This window comes from Rhodnius prolixus, unplaced genomic scaffold (genome assembly GCF_049639745.1).
Source record: "Rhodnius prolixus isolate KJV_2025 unplaced genomic scaffold, Rpr scaffold_8, whole genome shotgun sequence".
Taxonomy (NCBI): domain Eukaryota; kingdom Metazoa; phylum Arthropoda; class Insecta; order Hemiptera; family Reduviidae; genus Rhodnius; species Rhodnius prolixus.
In genome coordinates, this window is record NW_027411593.1 from 37,907,599 (window position 1) to 37,930,298 (window position 22,700).

Here is a 22,700-nt window from a genome sequence, read left to right on the forward strand (position 1 = left end):
ACCCAAAGAAGTGCAACCTATGGCTCATTAAATTTGGACACACAATAGGAATAACCTACTCATTGCACAAGGAGAGAGAAGTGCACTTTTCACATACTGAAACCAAGTTATAGCATTACTTGAAACAGCATGCTCTTTCCTCAAGGATTCAAATAATAAATTTAGTCTAAAATCTTGCAATAATTCGGAAGACTAATATCAACTAAAAAGAAAAAGACTACCCCGCTAAAGGTTATGTAAGTTATTGAATTTCGAACTCTGGATGAACTTAAGTTTTAAAGCATAAAACTTTAGAAACAAATTAAAATGGCAGACTATATTGTTAGATCATTTTTTAGTAATAATAATTATAGATATTTATTGTACTTACAATTTGTTACCATAGCAATAACCATAGGCAGTGAACAAGTTTCCATTGTAGTAGGTAATCTTGCTGTTGATTAGTTGCAACTATTACACTAGTAAGTTTTACGTAAGTTATCCATTACTTTCCTCCAATAGATATAATTACAGGAATAGTAATTTTTAGAAATACATTCATTTAATAATATATGAAGTTAAACGCAACATTGTGAGGTTAGTAGACACTGTAAGTGAGAAGGTTTCACTTAGGTTACAGGGCACGTGACTCTTAAAATTTCATATGTTTAAAATCTTTATATTATTTTAATTAGTTTATAAACTTTTTTTCACTAAAATTAGTGTAATAATGGGCTCATCATTTATTTGCAGAAAAAGTAAATTTTTAACTTATTGAAATATAATAAAAAAATTAATAGATTATTATTAAGAACTGATTAGAGTTAATTTAGAGAATACAAAGTTAAAACAATTACCTTTGTACTTATACAATAGTTTATAAAATTTAAGTAATATTTATAAGCAATTGTTAGTTACAGAAACTATTTTAGATTAGTTAAGCAATAGAAATTGCATACGAGTAGGTAGCTTTTATTTGCAAGTCATTATTATAGATTATTTAGGTAATTACATTTTGCAAATAATTACCAAATCATGTTCTACTTTTGGGTATATAAAAACTTATATTCGAAATTTGTACTAATCTCCCATTTCTTTCTGAACAATAAGGCTCCATTATCTAGCTTCTAGCAGATACTAGATCAGTGACATCACGCACATTGAACTCTTCTTGTCCGGCAAGATATTTGCAAAGAGTTTCAAGGAGTGGGGGATCCAACTAATTAACCACCTGCACATCTTCCATTGTTCACTGTCTAACCTTGGTTATTTTTTTTTTATTCTCTATTATTTTTATTATTATTGTAAAAAAAGAAAAAAAAGTAAAGAATTTCATAATTTTTTTTTCCCTTTAGTTTTAATTTACAAGAAGGACTGATCTGATAAGGAATATAGTTGTCGTTAAGGGGTAATTACTTTTTTAAATGCTTTCAGTTTAAATAATTATAATTCGTTTTCAAAAAAACACAAAAAAGTAGATGGTAAAAATAACAATGGCTACTTGAAGAAATCTCCCAGGAATCTATCTAAATGGCGGAACATCTAGGCACTCTTATATCCCCTCCTAAACCGCTAAATAGTAATTCCTGTTGTAAAGATTTCTTTTCGCTAAGTTTAGGGTGGATCAATATTGAAAATTTCTACAAAAATTATTTTCACAAAATCTATTTTCAAAGCTTTAAAATTCTAATTTATTTGATAATTCTTTTTTTTTCTTTTTTGGCATTGGCTTACGCCATACAGCCAGCATCGTCTAGGTGCTTATCACTAGTATATCACTCACTCTCCATTCTTACCTTATAAATACATTCGCTTCACACATTCATCTCTCTACTATATACAACTATTTACATAAACTACTGCTAATGGATGGAGCAGCACTCTGTGCTCCTGCCATCCTTATAGCTTAACCAAAATTAAAATCACGTAATCCTTCTCTAATCATTTTCTTCCATTCATTCTAATTCGGCTATAGCTTTTAAATATATTCATATTTCATTGCTAGCTCTGCTATCGACTTAAGCACAAAAATGTTGGTGGAGAATATAATGTCTTCGTAGCGAAATGGTGCATCTAAATACCTGTATATATCGTCAAACATTCGTTTCCTTTCTACCACATAACGTGGACATATCATTATCATATGTTTGAAATCCTCCTCCTCATTGCAATCTACGCAGAGAGGAGGAGGACCTTTTGTTGATCCTGTGTAGATACGATCCGCACACAGCGTGGTTCGCTCTCAGCCTGCTTATTGTCGTAACAACCCATTTATTAGTGACAGTTCCCTTAAACCATGGTTGTCTAGGTAACTGATCTGCCATAGTTTTATAGAATCTACCTTTATCACCATTATTGTAATCTGTCTGCCATTTTTGTAGTGCTGCTTTTGCAATTATACCCTTGATATGTGTGTGGTAATTTATAATTAGCCATTTCCCCACTATTGGTGGCTTCCTTTGCAAGTGTATCAACAATTTCATTCTCTTTTATACCACAATGACCCCTTACCCACAAAAAATTAATGCAGACTCCCTTCTCTTTAAAAATGGCAATAGTTTCTACAATCTCTGCGATAATGTGATTCATTCCTGCAGACTGGTTGTGTATATGTGATATTTACACAACGCACTCTGGCTGTCACTAATAATGGTATATTTTTTCTCCGACAACGAATAAATATATTTTAAAGCCGTTAAAATAGCAATTAGCTCCGCTGTATAGATGGACGCCTCATCTTCTAATTTAATTATCGTAAAATAGTTCCGAACCGGATCATACACAGCACTTCCGACTTTATTATTGATTTTGGACCCATCTGTAAATAAACGATATGAGCCCGGATAATGGGAAGCAATGTAATCTTCGAAGGCCGCGGTTCTCATCTTTTCCGGTACCTTTATCAAGTCGAAGGAAGTGTTAACACTTAATTCGCTCAATAAATGTTCGTATTTTAAGTTGTACACATCTAACTTATTATTAGAATATACCTTATCTCTAAAGGTAGAGATTCTAATAAAACTTTCTGTGTAAATGGGGCCTTTCTTTTTTGTCCAATATTTGTGAGTGAGGACTTCGGTATTTAATTGGCTTATTTTATTATAAATTATCCGGTTCGTAGCTAATTTTTTTAAGACATATCGATCGGACAGTACTTCTATTCTATAAGCGCGCGGTAATTCGCCAGCCTCTGCGTACATTACGTCCACAGGTGTGCTGTTCAAGAATCCGAGACACAATCTGATACATTTATTTGATAACTTACGAGCTAACGAAAATTTGGTATAGGCACAATAATTCCTCTGTGCCTTCTAATGTTTTCTGAGAAAGTAAAAAATACTTTTTATTAGTTCAGTAACTAAGACACTATGAAGATCTACACAAAGATTCCTGCAACAACAACTGCATCTATTCTTGTGCAATTGGAAGACGGCAAAAAGAAGTAGTCAGAAGAACTTTAAAAAACAAAAACAAATATGGAATAATTTAAGATGAATTGAAACCAAGGTTCTATAACAGTTCCTCTTCTCTAAAGAAAGAGGCATTGAGAAAGAGTTTTTGGTCTTGGTGGAGGATTGTTAACGAAAAAAGATGCGCTTTTTAGGTCGGTGAGAGGAGGCTTCATCAAGGTCTTAGTCGAAAGCAATATATCATCGAGGTCGTTTATAATCACAGATAGAGACGGACAAGTATGATGGGTTAACGAATATAAATAAGCGGTTAATTTAAGCCCATATTAAATGTGGTTATTTATGAAATTTGAACATGATTTTACTTTCTAATCGCGCCTAATAGCTATTCACTTCCCTCGTACTTATTACCCTAATTATGGCGTTTTACATGAGAAATTGTTACCGCTAAAAGTTATAATTATAATATATGCAACCATTACACCACAAAATTATCTAAAAAATAGAAAAATGGGTTCAGTAAAACAGAACTTTCGACTTTTGGGTTACACTGGATCCATACACACAAACAGACATGCACACAGATGAATTTAATAGATCTAAAAACAGATATTTTTGGTAAAAACCTCTGCACGATGCACCAGAGTAAAACATGGTTAAGTGAAACAGCATTATTGCGTAGCAAAATGATATTCCTATACGAGTATATATATATATTTTCTTTACAATTAACACCTTATCTTAATTAATTCAAACAAAGATAAATTGAAATATTTTATCAAAATGAATTGCTCTTCATTTATAATAATGTAAATCTGCCACGGCTATGCGTTTCGGATGTTTTTTTAAGTACAATTAATACGTCGACTTCCCAGCTGCATCTCACTTAACCAAGATGATGTAATCATCTCATCCAGGTTCTTTTCTACTAAAATCTCAGGGAACGATAAAATTATTCCCTCAAATGAGGCGCCACGGTAGCCGAGCGGTTAGAGGAGAGACCTGCGAAGCTAGTATGTATTGTGGTACTGGGTTCGATTCCCCGGTCTTAGGCCTTGGCTTTTATTTAATGGTTAATAAAAGAAACTTACAGTAAAGTATGTTTGCTAGTCGCCACCGTCCACTGTCACCTAATTTGGTAGTTGGACGTAAAGCCCCGCCTGAAAAAATAGGCGTTTACTTTACTTTACTTATTCCCTCAAACGTTCCTTCCTAATTATTCTGATGAAGAGCGCAGACAGGCTGATCCTAGGTCAGGGTATATTATTTCCCTTCCAACTCCTGGTAACCTATCCAGGCTTACCGGGAAGCCTCAGGTAGAGCATGGAAGCCACCTGTTAAGGATAACTAAAGCCTTGTGCCATTCACTGCCACCCTAACGCTGTATAGAGGTAAAATAGTAAAGTAAAGTAGCCTATTTTTTCAGGCGGGGCTTTACGTCCAACTACCAAATTAGGTGACAGTGGACGGAGGCGACTAGTAAACATACTTTACTGTAAATTTCTTTTTTTAACCATTAAATAAAATCCAAGGCCTAAGACCGGGGGAATCGAACCCAGCACCACAATACATATTAGCTATGCGGGTCTAGCCTCTAACCGCTCGGCTACTGTGGCGCCTGCTGTATAGTGGTTTTGAAAATGGTTCTCTCAGAATGCTCTGCAGAGAAGTTCTAGGAATAGAGGGGGGAGCCGAAGAGATCAGGGATAAGCACTCCCTAGTATTTGCCAACTTATTAATACTGAATGAAATTTATAAAACTTTACGTTAGTTTTGTAAGAATTATGCAAAAACTGGGAACTAGTGATTAACTACAGATAAACAGTAGTGGCACAGAAACAGAGATCGAACACTTTAGATTATAAACAGTCAGCACGTGAAGTACGAGACGGTAACCTAAGTGAAATCTCCACTCCATATTGATTAATTTACCTCTGAGGCGCCACGGTAGACGAGCGGTTAGAGGCGAGACCTGTAAAGCTAATATGCATTGTGGTACTGGGTTCGATACCCCGGTCTAGACGCTTTGGATTTTATTTAATGGTTAATATGAGAAATTTACAGTAAAGTATGTTAGGTGGTTATAGACTAGACCCGCAATGCTAAGAAGTATTGTTGGTTTAGCGGGTTCGATTCCCCGGTCTTAGACCTTGCAGTTTATTTAATGATTAATAAAAGAAATTTACAGTAAAGTATGTTTGCTAGTCGCTTCCGTCCACGACACCTAATTGGTAGTTGGACGTTAAGCCCCGCCTGAAAAAAATAGGCAATTACGAGGGTCGTTTGAAAAGTCCGTGCAAAAACAAAAACTACTTAATTTTTTGGGGTAAACCTTTTTTATTTTTCAACATAGTCTCCTTTTAGGCTTATACACTTCGTCCAACGCTGCTCTAGTTTGTTGATCCCTTCCGAATAATAGGATTTGTCCAAGTCTGAAAAATAGCCATTCGTTTCTGCAATCACCTCCTCGTTTGAATAAAATCTTTTTCCCGCCAGCCATTTCTTCATATTGGGGAACAAATAGTAGTCCGAGGGAGCCAAGTCTGGAGAATAGGGAGGATGTGAAACGAGTTGGAACCCTATTTCCATTAATTTTGCGACCACAACTGCTGAGGTGTGAGCTGGTGCGTTGTCGTGATGGAAAAGGACTTTTTTGTGGGCCAATCGTGGGCGTTTTTCTTGCAGCTCGGTTTTCAAACGGTCCAATAACGATGAATAATATGCACCTGTAATAGTTTTACCTGTAGATAGTCGATGAGGATTATTCCTTGCGAATTCCAAAAGACAGTCGCCATAATCTTTCCGGCCGAAGGAACGGTCTTCGCCCTTTTTTGGCGCAGATTCCCCCTTGGTAACCCATTGTTTAGATTGTTCTTTGGTCTCAGGAGTGTAGTGATGTATACATGTTTCATGCACAGTGACGAAACGACGCTTAAAGTCCTGCGGATTCTTCTGGAACAGCTGCAAACCGTCCTTACACGATTTCGTTTTTGGTCAAGCGTGAGCAATCGCGGCACCCATCTTGCGGATAGCTTTGTCATGTCCAAATGTTCATGCAAAATATTATGTAGCCGTTCATTCGAGATGCCCACAGCACTAGCAATCTCACGCACCTTCACTCTTCTGTCATCCATCACCATATCATGGATTTTATCAATGATTTCTGGAGTAGTAACCTCAACAGGGCGCGACCAGAACGTTCAACGTCACTTGTGCCCATATGGCCACTCCGAAAATTTTGAAACCACTTATAAACTGTTCTAATCGAAGGTGCAGAGTCACCATAATGTTTATCAAGCTTCTCTTTAGTCTCCTGAGGCGTTTTGCCTTTCATAAAGTAGTGTTTAATCAACACACGAAATTCTTTTTCGTCCATTTTTTGAAAATCACTCGACTTCCTCGATTCAAACGAATGCCAAACACAAAGAAATAGACCGATCTGGCTGAAACTTGGTGTGTGTTCTTCCAAGAGATGCTACTAACTAAACATAACCTCGATACGCGCCAGTGGTGCTATCTCTCTGACTTTGCACGGACTTTTCAAACGACCCTCGTACATTACTAATTTACCTCTGATGATAGACGCAAGTCCTAAACCAAGGATACAATAAATATGCGAGCACTACGACGGAAAAAATCAAATATCAACCAGCATTGCGGGCTACACCACATTTTAAAGTGTCTAATTATTGACGGAAGCCCCAAACAATCCAGTTAAAAGTCTACAAATCAAGTCTTAACAGGCAAAAAACAGAAACAACCAAAATCAAAAACAGTAAAAATTTAAAAGTCATTAAAGTTTAACTAAAAATAAAAATTAGAAAATAAACTTGAAAAATGATGATGCTATAAGTTTGTTCATTTTAATAGTCAATAAAAAGAAGATATTAAACAAGATTTATGTCCAAATATTCGGTAACACTACATAAAAGGAAACATACGGAATAAAAAAACAAAACCAGAAACACAAACAAACGAAGAAAAACGAAAACGTGGAAACTTCTCAACAAACCAATTGGAAAATTGAATGCATAAACTCTAAAAATATTGAATAAAACTCATAAACTCGGCGCTATTTTCATTTTATATTTTTCATAATAATAAATAAAAACTCACCAAATATTGTTATTCCTATCTGATGTTAAATACAGTAAAAATTCAAATAAAAAAAGCAATGGATGCTTTAAAATATGTATATATATAAGGAAACAATAGATTTTATTTACATAACTAATTTTCTTTTTAACTATATTCAAGGTTATTAGTAATAAACTAAATTGTATAGGAAAAATTGTTTAAAAAAAGCTAAAGTTTTCTAAATAAACACAAAAATTAGGTAACACTTTTACGAAGTTAAAGCTTTTGAAAAAAGCACAGATTTATTCACTAATTAAGAAATAATAAAAAACGAGAGATAAATCAATTGAGGAAGTAATGGCTACCACCACTACCTGCCTAAAGATCAGGATCTTGTTACACCTGATTTCCGATAGCAAAGGCAAATGGATTATCTATTAATAAATTATAGTTTTGTAAAGTGGTGAAGAATGACGTAAGTTTTTAGGAAAACTACACAAGGCCTAGGAATATGTAATGAGGAAGTAAATTTAATACAGAACTAGAATGGTGTAAGGGAGGATAGTGTTCACATATGGTGGTAGAATGTAATGGCAGTGGCTATAAGATCTGGAAATAAAAACTATAGTGGATCCCTAAAGCATCCAGAAATAGTGTATAGAATGTGAGCGTGTCCATTTGAATCCAGATCATCCCTTGCTAAGGGCAGCTCACTGTCCATGGTAGTTAGATTAAACTAGGACGGCCTCAAGGGCTACTCCACTGCGACCACTTTGGATATATTGTGGCTCCCCTCACTCTAAAGCTCACCCTCCAGACCCAGACTTTTTAATCAGACTCTTAATTCTGGAGAGCGACTCTTGGGTAAAGCTCTCAAGGCCATTGGTATTTCCTCCACCGAGAAGTAACATCCTTAGCCAGACAAGCCCCCCTACACTGACACAACACGTACAGTGCCGTTTCCTCATCTTCCTGACAGAACCTACAGGAGGTAATCATCTGCCAGGCCCATGCGATGCATGTGTTTTCGGAGCCTGCAGTGGCCGGGTTAATAGACCTACAATTATCCTTAAAGCCCCACGGCCTTGACGGATTAAATCTGCAGTCAGCTTTGGCGAATAGCCTTTAATGAACTCTTTCGCCTGTCTCTGCCCTGTGGGTGGCAAGCCACCACTCCTGAGACCTATTCTGCACCCATAGTTTAATGGCCGCAGTCTTAAGACACTTGGAGACCCCAAAAATAGGGCTCCGGGCCAACGAAGTGTCCCGCAGAGCCTTCCCGGGCCAATAAATCTGCCACTTCGTTTCCTTCATGTCCTGAATGACCAGGTACCCAAACCAGAAAGACCTAATTGTGGTCACTAATCCTTCAGCGCACCCAGACAGTCCCAAACCAACCTTGGAATTGGCCCTGGTAGGAACTAATAGCTCGTACAGCATAATCGACCCGTCCGTGTAATCAGACTCTTAATTCTAGAGAGCGACTCTTGAGTAAAGCTCTCAGGGCCCTGGTTTTTTTCCTCCCCCCGAGGAATAACATCCTTAGCCACACGGACCCTGTCTATGGAGTTGGAAAATGTAGTCTTTTAACGAGAGTACACTTTCTGGAAGTTGAAAGTGCATTGAGAAAATGCTCTAATATTGTTAGCCTGGGATATAAACGCGGTGACGTGAAGCACTCTAAAGTATTGACCAATTCAAGTATTTATGAAATTAAAACCTAAATTTACCTCTCCCCATATTGAACTTACAGGCTAAGTTCGCCCCCCAATTCGCAGAAAAGCCACGTTAACTTTGAATTGTAATTCTACCAATCCAACTTTAGCTTGGATTTTCAAACAATAAACAAATTATTTGAAAACCATAAGTTTCATTTAATTCTTTAATAACAAGAGTTGGCGCGTCTAAATTTTTAATAAAATAAAAAACAAATTCTACTACGCATTTAATTCTTGTGTAATGGAAGTACTTGCTAAAAATGAAAAGCCCACTTAGAGGTCACTCTTCAATTTTTTGTAAAGGCAATATCAGTAGTATTTTTTTCAAGAAAGCAAAAAAAAAAATATCTCAAGGAAATTCGATAAGAGTTTCCATAATAGTTAAAGCACTTGGAAATATAAGCAAAAGATTTTTTTCAATTTGGTGAAAATTCAATTTAAGTAATTTAAAATGAAATTAAAAACCATTTTCCAAATTAAATAAGAAGCTATATTCGTTAAATATTACTTCCCCGATTTGAGAATTTTTTTTCGAAATAATGAACATGGTCTTGCATTAAATGTAAATACTCAGAAATTCTGAGTAAATAGTATTTTATGAATAAAGTATAGAGTTACAAAATGTGGGTAGACAATGGTCTGGTCGTAAGATTGGGTGAAAAAAAACGATAGAACTATTTACAAAGAAAAATTGTAAAACTACGAGGGTCGTTTGAAAAGTCCGTGCAAAAATAAAAACTACTTAATTTTTTGGGGTAAACCTTTTTTATTTTTCAACATAGTCTCCTTTTAGGCTTATACACTTCGTCCAACGCTGCTCCAGTTTGTTGATCTTCCGAATAATAGGATTTGTCCAAGTCTGAAAAATAGCCATTCGTTTCTGCAATCATCTCCTCGTTTGAATAAAATCTTTTTCCCGACAGCCATTTCTTCATGTTGGGGAACAAATAGTAGTCCGAGGGAGCCAAGTCTGGAGAATAGGGGGGATGTGAAACAAGTTGGAACCCTATTTCCATTAATTTTGCGACCACAACTGCTGAGGTGTGAGCTGGTGCGTTGTCGTGATGGAAAAGGACTTTTTTGTGGGCCAATCGTGGGCGTTTTTCTTGCAGCTCGGTTTTCAAACGGTCCAATAACGATGAATAATATGCACCTGTAATAGTTTTACCCTTTTCCAGATAGTCGATGAGGATTATTCCTTGCGAATCCCAAAAGACAGTCGCCATAATCTTTCCGGCCGAAGGAACGGTCTTCGCCCTTTTTTGGCGCAGATTCCCCCTTGGTAACCCATTGTTTAGATTGTTCTTTGGTCTCAGGATGTATCCATGTTTCATCCACAGTGACGAAACGACGATTAAAGTCCAGCGGATTCTTCTGGAACAGCTGTAAACCGTCCTTGCTACACTTCACACGATTTCGTTTTTGGTCAAGCGTGAGCAATCGCGGCACCCATCTTGCGGATAGCTTTGTCATGTCCAAATGTTCTTGCAAAATATTATGTACCCGTTCATTCGAGATGCCCACAGCACTAGCAATCTCACGCACCTTCACTCTTCTGTCATCCATCACCATATCATGGATTTTATCAATGATTTCTGGAGTAGTAACCTCTACAGGGCGTCCAGAACGTTCAGCGTCACTTGTGCCCATATGGCCACTCCGAAAATTTTGAAACCACTTATAAACTGTTCTAATCGAAGGTGCAGAGTCACCATAATGTTTATCAAGCTTATCTTTAGTCTCCTGAGGCGTTTTGCCTTTGATAAAGTAGTGTTTAATCAACACACGAAATTCTTTTTCGTCCATTTTTTGAAAATCACTCGACTTCCTCGATTCAAACGAATGCTAAACACAAAGAAATAGACCGATCTGGCTGAAACTTGGTGTGTGTTCTTCCAAGAGATGCTTCTAACTAAACATAACCTCGATACGCGCCAGTGGTGCTATCTCTCTGACTTTGCACGGACTTTTCAAACGACCCTCGTAAATAAAAACATTTCGGTTTTTCGGTAAAAAATCACGTTAGGCAGGAGGTCGCAAGTTTTCGTTAATCGTTTTCCATGGAATTTGTAATCGATATTTGTAACATTGCTCTTGATATTATCAAAAATGTTGTAATCGTACACCAAACTGAAATAGCACTTTAGAGAGAAGCTAAAAAAAAAAAAATATTCCTTGTGAATTACTTTTAAAAATCCATTTTTTTTAATTTTTATTTTTATTTTTTTTTTTTAGCGCATCAACAGCTCAGGTTATTAGCGCTCGGAGCTTTTTTCAGTGCACTGCCGGCCTCCGGACAGTGTTCTCTCGTTACAGACAACACTGTCCATCACCGGACAGTGAGCTGTAAGAAGCTCCTAGGAAGAGAAAATCTAAGGGTTAGCAGCTGGATTCGAACCCGGGACCTCCGCGTGGGAATCGAGTACGCTAACCACATAGCTAATCCCTCCCCTTAAAAAAATCCATATTCTTGGACTTTTAAATTAATTAGTCAAACCAGCTGTTTCAAATAAAATTTCAGTTTGTTTCTTTTCTTTAAAAAAATAATCTTAAGGAACGGCAAAGCAGGGATAACAGTGAATAGCAACGTAACCTCTAATTTACCAAGTTATTGTTTAGCTAAACAAAAACACATGGTAATAGGAATACGATTTTTACAAACCAGATGAACAGCAAAGACAAGAACAATAATAATTGTACCTATATTGGAAAGTTATAATACCTGACCAGAAAAATAGTAATTCTAAAAGATAATAAACAATTACAACATAATAATTTATCCGCTTCGCTAGACAACAAATGGAGACTATAAAAACTTATTGTTTTGTTGATAAATTTTATGTTCAAATATATATATATTTATTTTATTTGTTTAAATATAGTAAATATTGAAACATTAAAGACAAACAATAACAATAGTATTGTTAATAACAGATTAGTTGTTTTTGGGGTCAAACACTAAGAAAAAGCAGTGAATTTCAGCAGAAAATTTTTACCAGAACAATCAGCGCGTTCCTCCATTAGGATGCGCCGATGAACTTAGACTCAAGTCCAATAAGACTTAGTACCTTCAGTCACATATATATGGACAGACAGCCACAGAGCCAAAGAGAGGATGGGATCTATTTCCGGTGAAAGAGTACTGGATACGATCACTATAATTGGAACTTCCGTTTATCTCTAAAGCAGTAAGAGAAAAGTAAAAACTGCAATTCCTTATCCGTTGAACGATAGAAAGTATCATCATCTACGAGAAGATGGCATGATAATAAGGAAAGTAGATTCGCCTCCAACATGAAATGACAGCCTATTAACAGTAATAATTATAAGGAATGACAAGAAAATCTGAACAGAACTATTTTTTAAATATTTTTTATTATCGGTCTCTCTCTCTTTAAAAGTATTAATTTACTTATTTTTAAATAATTTTTCAGAGAAAGTAAATTTCTTAAAAAGTAGCACCAACTTTCAATAAAAGAAAGCGTCCATTTTTTGGATCTTAATGCGTTCTTAACTCTGCTACATAGATCGTAACACAACCAAATTCACACGTGAAAAGTACTGGAAAAACTATTTACAAAAAGAATTATTCTCCTGCTGAAATAAAAGTAAAAAAACGATCAATTTTCTTGAAATTACTCCAAGAAATGCGGAAGTGTTGCCATAAATCTTCTCTCGTCAGTAAAATATACTCGTAAATCAAAGGATGTTGTTAGATTCAATGAATCAAGTCTGAATCTTGAATAGATTGAACAATATATTTTCAAAATTCATAGATTCTTCAAAATAAATATTGAAATACATTTTATGAAAAATAAAAAATAGACGATTAAGGGGAGGAAGTAGAGCAACGAAGTTTTAAGTAGATGAAATTATTTTTTAGAAAATTTTTAAAAATAGAAAAAATACTCTAATAAAGTCACGATAGGTTTTCTAGTCGAATAATGTTCGAAGTATTACGGATATACGAGTACAGTTAGCAAGGTTAGGTTTGGAACCTTAGCGTTTTAAGACATCCTGTTTACAAGAGACCCCCACGCGCTATAAGATTTATTCCACGATCTGGTGACCCTCACGAGGTTAATTTCTAGTAAAAAGTCAAATTTGTCACGATTACTAGGTTCCCTTTTACTGAAAATAAAGGAAATGGCCCTTTTATGAGAGGGGGGGAATCATGGAACATTTTTTTTGGATCGCTCACCAAAATCCATCCTTTGAAGGGATTTGCAATGTTTTTTAATATTAAATGATTAGTTTTAGTAAAAAAAAAAAAATATATTGATTATGTTATAAATTGCAATGGCCAAATCAGTGACCACGATCGGCCGTGACTTTTTCACGTGACCTGCAAGCCGCTCTATTATAATAGATCTACATCCGGTATACTTCACCAATGAATGAATACCGCTGGTGACTCACTTCCTACTATTTTGTTAGTAATTATAGTTTTTATTTAGTTTTTAATGTTCAATTTACCAGTTAGTTTTTTTTTTTTTAAACAAAAGAATCGACTTCCGTAAAGTAAGCTCGTTGAGCGTGCAAAAAGAAAAATGGGGACACAGTAACTGCAGGAACATTCTGCTGTGATTGGATGGATATTTCAGTAAACTTTTTCGGGGAAGAAAATAAATACAGAAATACAGAGTGGCTGGAGCGCTGGATTCCCTCATAGGGACTCCGGCTTCGAAAAAGATAACTAATATTTAGTTATTATTTAATGATTCAACGATTCAATTCCACCGATTCATCCAAATAGATAGTGAATCAATCTAGTGGTTAAAAGTTTATTTTAACGCGTCCCTAATTTCTATTCTACTCAGCTCTTCAGATTATAATTCTACTATTAACCAACTCGCGTCGGATTCTAATTAGCATAAAAACTTCAAGTTATAAGATGAACACCCAACTTAGTCATAAAAGTCCACTGAATAAATCAATAAAAACAATAAAATCAAGCAATTATGCTTTAAATAAAGAATAATTTTACTCATTAATGGACAAAGCCAAAAATAATTAGGAAATAAGCTTATTTACAATTTATTAATTTATCTACAATCTGTATATACATTGTATACAATAAGTAAATCTAAGATTAAGAAGTACTAAGATTAATTGGTACGTGAAGAGCAGGAGGAGATAAACTACCCAGCGGTAGCACTCTCTATAGGAGTGAGGGGAATGTGAGGAGGAGAGAGGAGAGATAGGAGAGAGAGATGAACTGGTGCGGGAGGAGAGCAGGAGGAGAGAAACTACCCAGCGGTAGCACCCTCTATAGGAGAGAGGGGAATGTGAGGAGGAGAGAGGAGAGATAGGAGAGAGTGATGAACTGGTGCGGGAGGAGAGCAGGAGGAGAGAAGCTACCAAGCGGGAGCACTCTCTATAGGAGAGAGGGGAATGTGAGGAGGAGAATATGAGTGGGAGAGAGGAGAGATTTAGTTCTTCAGACTACAAGGAAGTCGCGGGGCCACTGGCGATTCAGACGGCGAGGAGTGTTAGGGTACGTTTACAACGGAGCTGTGAGTATAGATGATAGCAGAGATGATAACTGATAGAGTAAAATATAATCGCTGATTAGTGTGCACAACAGAGCTGTGATACATGCAACATGTCCGAGAAGTGAAGAAGAGTTTTTATGTTCAGCAGCAACAAAAAGGTATATTTTAAAGAAAAAACGCTTTAGAAAATATCATGTACATCCCATAAACAGAAAACGAAGTACTTTGGGTGAATTTCACTATTTATATAAGGAACTTAGAAATTATCCGGATCGTTTTTTTGAATATGTGAGGATGGGTCCACCCACATTCGACTATATTTTAGAAAAAATAAGGTCAAAATTAAGAAAACTTTGGAAAAATTGTCATGGAAATCCTATAACCATAGAAGAAAAACTAGTGATTACTCTTAGGTAAGTAATGATTTTATTGAAAAAAAAACAAATAAATACACATGAAAATAAATGTAAGCACGATTTAAAAAACAAAATATTGTTTAAAAGTAAATAATAAAATAATAACCAAAAATAATGAGTAAAGACAGCACTAAATAATTTTTCTACGTCCATTTTGAAGTTCCGATACTGGAGTTCAGCTAGCGGAAAAATGAAAAATTCAATTCTATCATCTACGCTCGTTTATAGCAGCGCGTATGAGACACTAGTCGCAGCTTCGTTGTGCACGCTCACATAAGAATGTACTAGGTTATTCTATAAGCGCTGATGCATCACTGCTATCATCTCCGCTATCATCTATGCTCACAGCTCCGTTGTAAACGTACCCTTAGGGATGTCAGAGGAGGCGAGAGACAGTAAAAGAGGATTAGAGCTAGTAGAGTAGTGTGGAAGTTTTGGTATTTAGTCTTGGCGAGTTGGTGTACGAAGGGGATGTTGAGGTCGATGTGAAGAGTAAGGTTAGTCACCGTAGAAAGGTGCGTTAAATTTACAATTTAAATTTTAAATTTTGCAACATCGCTAAAAATGATGATTTCCGTTTAAATTACATTAACTTTAAATTCTTTGAAGAACATTAATATTCCATTAATAACATTATTCATTAAAATGATGATGGTAGAACAACTCATTAAAGATAGGAAATGATTCAGAGAGCATAGAGTCAGAAATTATCCCAAAACACACGGACACATACTCTCCATGTTTAAAATTGAATTCACCACATCCTGGCACGTCACATGAGTCAGAAGCAAAACGAGATCCTAATAAAAGCTTTACTGGAAAAAAAATTCACCCAGAAACAAATATCAATATTATAAATCAGAAATAATAATAAAAAATACTGTTGAGAACATTTTATCTCATTGAAAATATTGAAAACAAATAGATGATTAGAAAACTAGGCTAAATAAGTATTACTTTTTCAAAGATAGATATAACAGTGACAAGATTGTTAAGCGGGGAACACGAATTATAGAGAACGGGGACGATCAGAACAGGTTTCTACATGAATCATCACCCAGAAGTCGTCATCCAAGTGCGCATGCCTAATATCCAACTGACGTGGTGTTCTGTTTTGGATTATTCAATTTTAGATAGATTTAGAAAGAGAATTTAAGATTAACGTCATTCAAATAAAATACTTGAAATATAATTTCCCTGCTAGGACTGGTTATTTGTCGTAACGAATTAATTTATTTTAAAATTAGGTGCGAAAAAAATTAAGAGTTACGGTCACTTACACAGTGAAGCTTCAAAACATTAACGCAGAGGGTCAAAACCCAGGAAATGGGCATACATAATTTATTTACACCGGAAAGATACTTTAAATAGCCTGAAACAAATGTATTTAAACTCAAGAGTAGAAGTTTCCCACTTGCGGGCATCTGAGTTCATGTAAAAGCAAAATAAAACGCCAATTTCGATGCGAACACACTCGCGACTTCCTGTAACCGCAGATTACGAATAAAATTTTTTCTTAAAACCCAATTGATTTCAAAAATGAAGTAAGAATAATGCCAATTTCAGTCATGACTTTAAATTTTGCCGAGCTTTCGACCTAGGGACTAGGGTCATCTTCAGGGCTGTGGAAGAAAATTTGCAGTCAAAGATTATAATTTACCTTAATTTTATACAAAAATAAAATTGGTTTACATAAATTATTTACCTTATAATTATTATTAATTATAATATTTTCTACTAGGTTAAGGTTAAAATTGGTGTGCCTTCCTTCTGCCTTAGCTGTTTAGGTACTGAGTATGGATTTAACGAGTTCTGGTTAGTGAACAGAACAGTGCTGTCCATTATAAATACGCTAATTAATGAATCTGTTCCGCGTTTAGGCGCTACGTAGTTTACAAAAAGGGTAACAACAAAAAGAAGAAAAACAAGAACATTTTCTGAAAATGGCCGTTTTGGCCCATTTTCGATAACTTTTTCCTCCGAAATCCATAAGATCTGAGTTGTTGCGAAAAATTGACAGTTATAAAAGAGGATCTGCCCTATATTTTTAAAGAAAATTTGGGAATTTTATCTTTTATAGAAATAGAGTAATAAAAATTGTCAAAGTTTGGTGTTTTTCAACGTACAATTTTTGACGATCAACCCTTATACAACTGTCCTATCGGAAACAGTTTTAATTAAGCAAAAGTGAAATACAATTTTTACTATTTCTTTTTATATAAAATTAATGTAAATTAGGATCTTGTTGCTGTAAAATACGAGGGTCGTTTGAAAAGTCCGTGCAAAGTCAGAGAGATAGCACCACTGGCGCGTATCGAGGTTATGTTTAGTTAGTAGCATCTCTTGGAAGAACACAAACCAAGTTTCAGCCAGATCGGTCTATTTCTTTGTGTTTGGCATTCGTTTGAATCGAGGAAGTCGAGTGATTTTCAAAAAATGGACGAACAAGAATTTCTTGTGTTGATTAAACACTACTTTATGAAAGGCAAAACGCCTCAGGAGATTAAAGAGTAGCTTGATAAACATTATGGTGACTCTGCACCTTCGATTAGAACAGTTTATAAGTGGTTTCAAAATTTTCGGAGTGGCCATATGGGCACAAGTGACGCTGAACGTTCTGGACGCCCTGTTGTGGTTACTACTCCAGAAATCATTGATAAAATCCATGATATGGTGATGGATGACAGAAGAGTGAAGGTGCGTGAGATTGCTAGTGCTGTAGGCATCTCGAATGAACGGGTACATAATATTTTGCATCAACATTTGGACATGACAAAGCTATCCGCTAGATGGGTGCCGCGATTGCTCACGCTTGACTAAAAACGAAATCGTGTGAAGAGTTGCAAGGACGGTTTGCAGCTGTTCCAGAAGAATCCGCTGGACTTTAAGCGTCGTTTCGTCACTGTGGATGAAACATGGATACATCACTACACTCCTGAGACCAAGGGGGAATCTGCGCTAAAAAAGGCGAAGACCGTTCCTTCGGCCGGAAAGATTATGGCGACTGTCTTTTGGAATTCGCAAGGAATAATCCTCATCGACTATCTGGAAAAGGATAAAACTATTACAGGTGCATATTATTCATCGTTATTGGACCGTTTGAAAACCGAGCTGCAAGAAAAACGCCCACGATTGGCCCACAAAAAAGTCCTTTTCCATCACGACAACGCACCAGCTCACACCTCAGCAGTTGTGGTCGCAAAATTAATGGAAATAGGGTTCCAACTCGTTTCACATCCCCCCCTATTCTCCAGACTTGGCTCCCTCGGACTACTATTTGTTCCCCAATATGAAGAAATGGCTGGCGGGAAAAAGATTTTATTCAAACGAGGAGGTGATTGCAGAAACGAATGGCTATTTTTCAGACTTGGACAAATCCTATTATTCGGAAGGGATCAACAAACTAGAGCAGCGTTGGACGAAGTGTATAAGCCTAAAAGGAGACTATGTTGAAAAATAAAAAAGGTTTACCCCAAAAAATGAAGTAGTTTTTATTTTTGCACGCACTTTTCAAACGACCCTCGTATATTCCACAGCCCTGAAGATGGCGAAAGTTTTACAAAATAAATAAATAAATAAAAAAATATAACTGAAATTGGCCATAATCTTTTTTTCCTTAAAAAAAACCAACATTTAGTTTATCTTGAATTCACATTAAACAAATCCTTATCTTGGCATTGTCTTATTCTTACTAATCTTTTATTTTAAACTGAACATAATTTAGTTAATTGAAAAACCAAATTCCTTCACGATAAAAATAAATAATAATAATTTTTGTTCCGCTATTAGGGCCGGAACTAAATAAATAACATTTGAGAACAAATTCCGTCACGTTAGTTGGAAGCAAATTTTGCTAAAAAATTAAAATAAAATGTAAATATGCATTCTTCAGAAGATCTTGGTTTAGAATTATAAAATAAATAACAAAAGTTTAAATTGTTTCATGCATCAATGAACCGTAATTAGAACAGTTTATCTGAGCTATCATTAACACCCAGGTTGACCTGGGATCGCCCAAGATTTAGTTACCACCCTCAAACTGTCTTACGTAATATTTCGCTAAAAAAAATTATCCCAATAAAAGTCCTATATCTGTGCAATAAGTAGTGCTACACGAGACCGAGACGAGGCGAGACTTTATGCAGTCTCGGTCTCGGTTTTTTTGAATTTTTGTTTAAGTATTAAAAGTGGTTTGCTATTAATAATCTTTTCAAAAAATGTTATTATTTTCTAATAATTATTTTAATTTATATATTGGTAATGAAAATGTGTGTAAAAGAAGACAACTACTTACACTTCAATGCATCATATATTACTATTACTGTTATATATCTTTATATAATTTCAAAAAGATGTTAAAAACGCGCCAAATGAAAGACCCAAATAACATATCTGCCTGCTATAACAAGTTGATTCGTGAAATAAAAAATACACCTCCCAACAAACTTCCCGCTCCATTAGTTATGGCTGTTGGTTAAGATAAAGAATCTGATGATTCACCTTTTGACGACGACGACGAGTGCATCAATATTTTTGCACCATTTGCTCAAAAATCAGCAAATATCACCGAAGCATGGAAGACAGAAATAATTAATTATACCAAATTAGACCAAGCACCAGTAGACGTTGACATTTTAGAATGGTGGAAAACACTTGAGAATTCCTTCAAAAATTTGTCTAGAATGGCGAAAGATATTTTTAGTATCTGTGCAACTTCAGTGCCATCGGAAAGATTATTTTCGCAAGCTGCGATGATAATGACCAATAGAAGATCTTCTCTAACTTCTGACTCAGTAAAAGCTCTTTTATGTATCAATGCTTGGGCAAAGAGTATCTTAAAAACGAAAAATTTGTGGCAATATTTTTTAGGTGCATAGATAGTCTTTTTTTTCAAATTCACTAATTCCAAAATTCTAAAATATAATTCAAATAATATCAAAGTTCAAAGTATTAGATTATTAATAGTGAAATTTATGAAATTGAATGAATGAAAGATTATGAATAGTGAAATTTAGTGAATTTATGTAAAAATTATGTAATTCGAAGGGGGTTGCCACGGTAGCCGAGCGGTGCGAGACCTGCGAAGCTAATGTGTATTGTGGTACTGGGTTCGATTCCCGGTCTTAAGCCTTGGTGTAGTAATAAATAGATGTAGTAATATTGAACATATATAATAAAATCGTATCTTTTAATAATTAATTCAATACCCGTAATGATTATTTATTAATAATGAACACAATTTTATAATTTTGTAGCTAAAAATTAATATTTGAAAAACCGAGACGAGACCGAGATTTCTCGACGAGATATATATCATGTTTCGATCTCGGTCTCGGTTGCTCAAGTCTCGTCTCGGTCTCGGTACCGAGACCGAGATTTGTCTCGTTTCTCGTGCAGCACTAGCAATAAGCTTATAAAGTTGAAAAGAAAAATTTTTAGAATCGTTTTCAAATTCAAAGTAAAAATTCATAATTTATAAAAATAAAATAAGTGGCCCCAATTTAGGCTGATGAAATGAGTTTCCTGGATGTACTAGATAGTATTACTAGATACCACCACTGGATACTAGATAGTATACTAGATACCACTGGTTTCCTGATAAAAATGAAAAAAAAAATTGTAATTCTAAGTAGAAGAATGACATATATATACCACTTTCTGTTTCATTGTCATTGTCATAATACTTTTAGGGTGTATTATATATTTAAATGTGTCCCAAATGTTACGCCACTTTCCAAGATAGTGCATAAGACAAATATCAACAGTGTATAAATTAAAGATATTATATTTTTGTTACGAGAGCACTAGCAATAAGACTTCAAGTAATGCCTTAATTAATTCTAGTTTTCATTGTTTATTTATGTTCAGAAAAATCAAATTGGAATTTTCATTTTTTCAGGAAATATTGTCCTGTAAAATGTGCGAATTGGTCGCGATCCAGAAATCCGAAAAAAACAACCATCAATTGAGCAAAATGGCCCTCGACATGATGGCATCAATTCCAAATATTAAATTTGAAATTTATAAAGCACAGATGGATGAACATACGTACAAAATGGGTATTTCCGTTGAAAGTTACACTATTGCAATACTTCTCTTTCAGGGGGGTAAGAAAAAGTTACTTAAAAGAAAAAAATTGTATTTTAATAAATAAGTCAAACAAAAATTCAGTTTAATAAATGTATATGAAAAGACAAGAAACTAACGAACGTTACTTCTCGCCAGACTACTTGACAAACGATCTAAACTCAACCTACAATACAAAAGACTCTTATACCTGTTGTTACTGCGACCTATTTGGTCATACGGCATCGAAGTATGGGGATCGACCAAACGTTCCAACTCATTACGCCTCCAGACATTACAGTCAAAAATACTTCGCAAAACATCTTAACGCTCCGTTCTATGTACCTAACCTCACTATCCATAATGACCTCAAAATCCCTTTCATTACAGGTTCTTGCTAACACTCGTTTTCTCAAATTTCATTCTTCTACAGCAGCTCATCCTAACCCTCTCATAGAACACCTATCTTCTTCCACATTACCAGGTAATTCTCTAAGGAGATTGAAGGATGGCCTCGTGATCTTCTCTCATCGTGAGAGCAGTAAGAGCACGTTAATGGAGCGACACTATGGTGCCTTCTCCCATCCATACTCATGATATTGTTACATCATGTACCACATGTGCTTGTAGCAACAGTTGTTGCAGTTGTAAATTTCAATAAAAGATTTTAAAAAAATAAATAAATCTAAAATTTAAATAGCAATCTGATACAGAAACCAAATAATTGACTGCACATATTTACTAAATAATGACTCATTCAAACCAAAAAGATACATGAAACTGACAATTCTTAATTGATTTTCAAGTATGATTCCATAAGTGACAAAAAAATGTTAAGAAACAAACAAATATATTTCTTTGCAATTTACGTATTCATGTAACATAATATAAAAGAAAAATCACGAACAAAAGACGTCAAATGTTTGTAAGATATTTTCTAAAATGAAGATCGTGAAATCTAATCACGCAATCCGGATTTGAATTTAAGATTTCTTTCACTTTTTGCCTTTCATGGATTATTTATGGATATTAGCTATAAAACGAAGAAGAAGTAACTTATTCTCTAACAGGTGAGCTGTTAATAAAGATTTATCTATTGCTTATTTTATGCAACTCTTACCAAACTCTAAGCAGTTAGTGTTTGGGCTCTACCAATTTACTGAGTTCGCAAAAACGGAAATAACAGCGAGGAGTTTGAGAAGGTTTAAAGGTTTAGGAAGGATTGCAAAGGGCATCAATTTCCAGGCCATAAGTAACAGAAATATAACTAGATATAATTTTTTTGAAATAATTAAATCAAATATTCGTATAAAATAAGATTAGCTTTTAAGAATCTTGATATAGAGAGATTATTCTCGAAAAGAGGAATACGATTTGTTCTAGGCAAGTGAAAATCAAGGTTTTCTTCTTGGGGTGAGGTGGATTAGCCATTTCATCCCTCTGGGTATCCCCGTTCAAAACACTAACTGACAACACCTTAATTTCCTATTTGCTTTATCCAAGTAGCATCAGAAACCAGCGGCTAAACCCAACTTATTG

General features: G+C 35.2%; 1 protein-coding gene and 1 long non-coding RNA gene across 6 annotated transcripts in view; one reads left to right on the top strand and one right to left on the bottom strand.

The window, feature by feature from the left end:
• Positions 1-22,700, bottom strand: part of LOC141451422 (uncharacterized) — a 395,982-nt gene that overhangs the window by 33,900 nt on the left and 339,382 nt on the right. The window lies entirely within an intron of this gene.
• LOC141451428 (uncharacterized) lies at positions 14,646-21,261 on the top strand. Its single transcript, XR_012456775.1, has 2 exons — positions 14,646-15,610; positions 20,995-21,261. It is a non-coding gene; the product is annotated as an uncharacterized lncRNA (long non-coding RNA).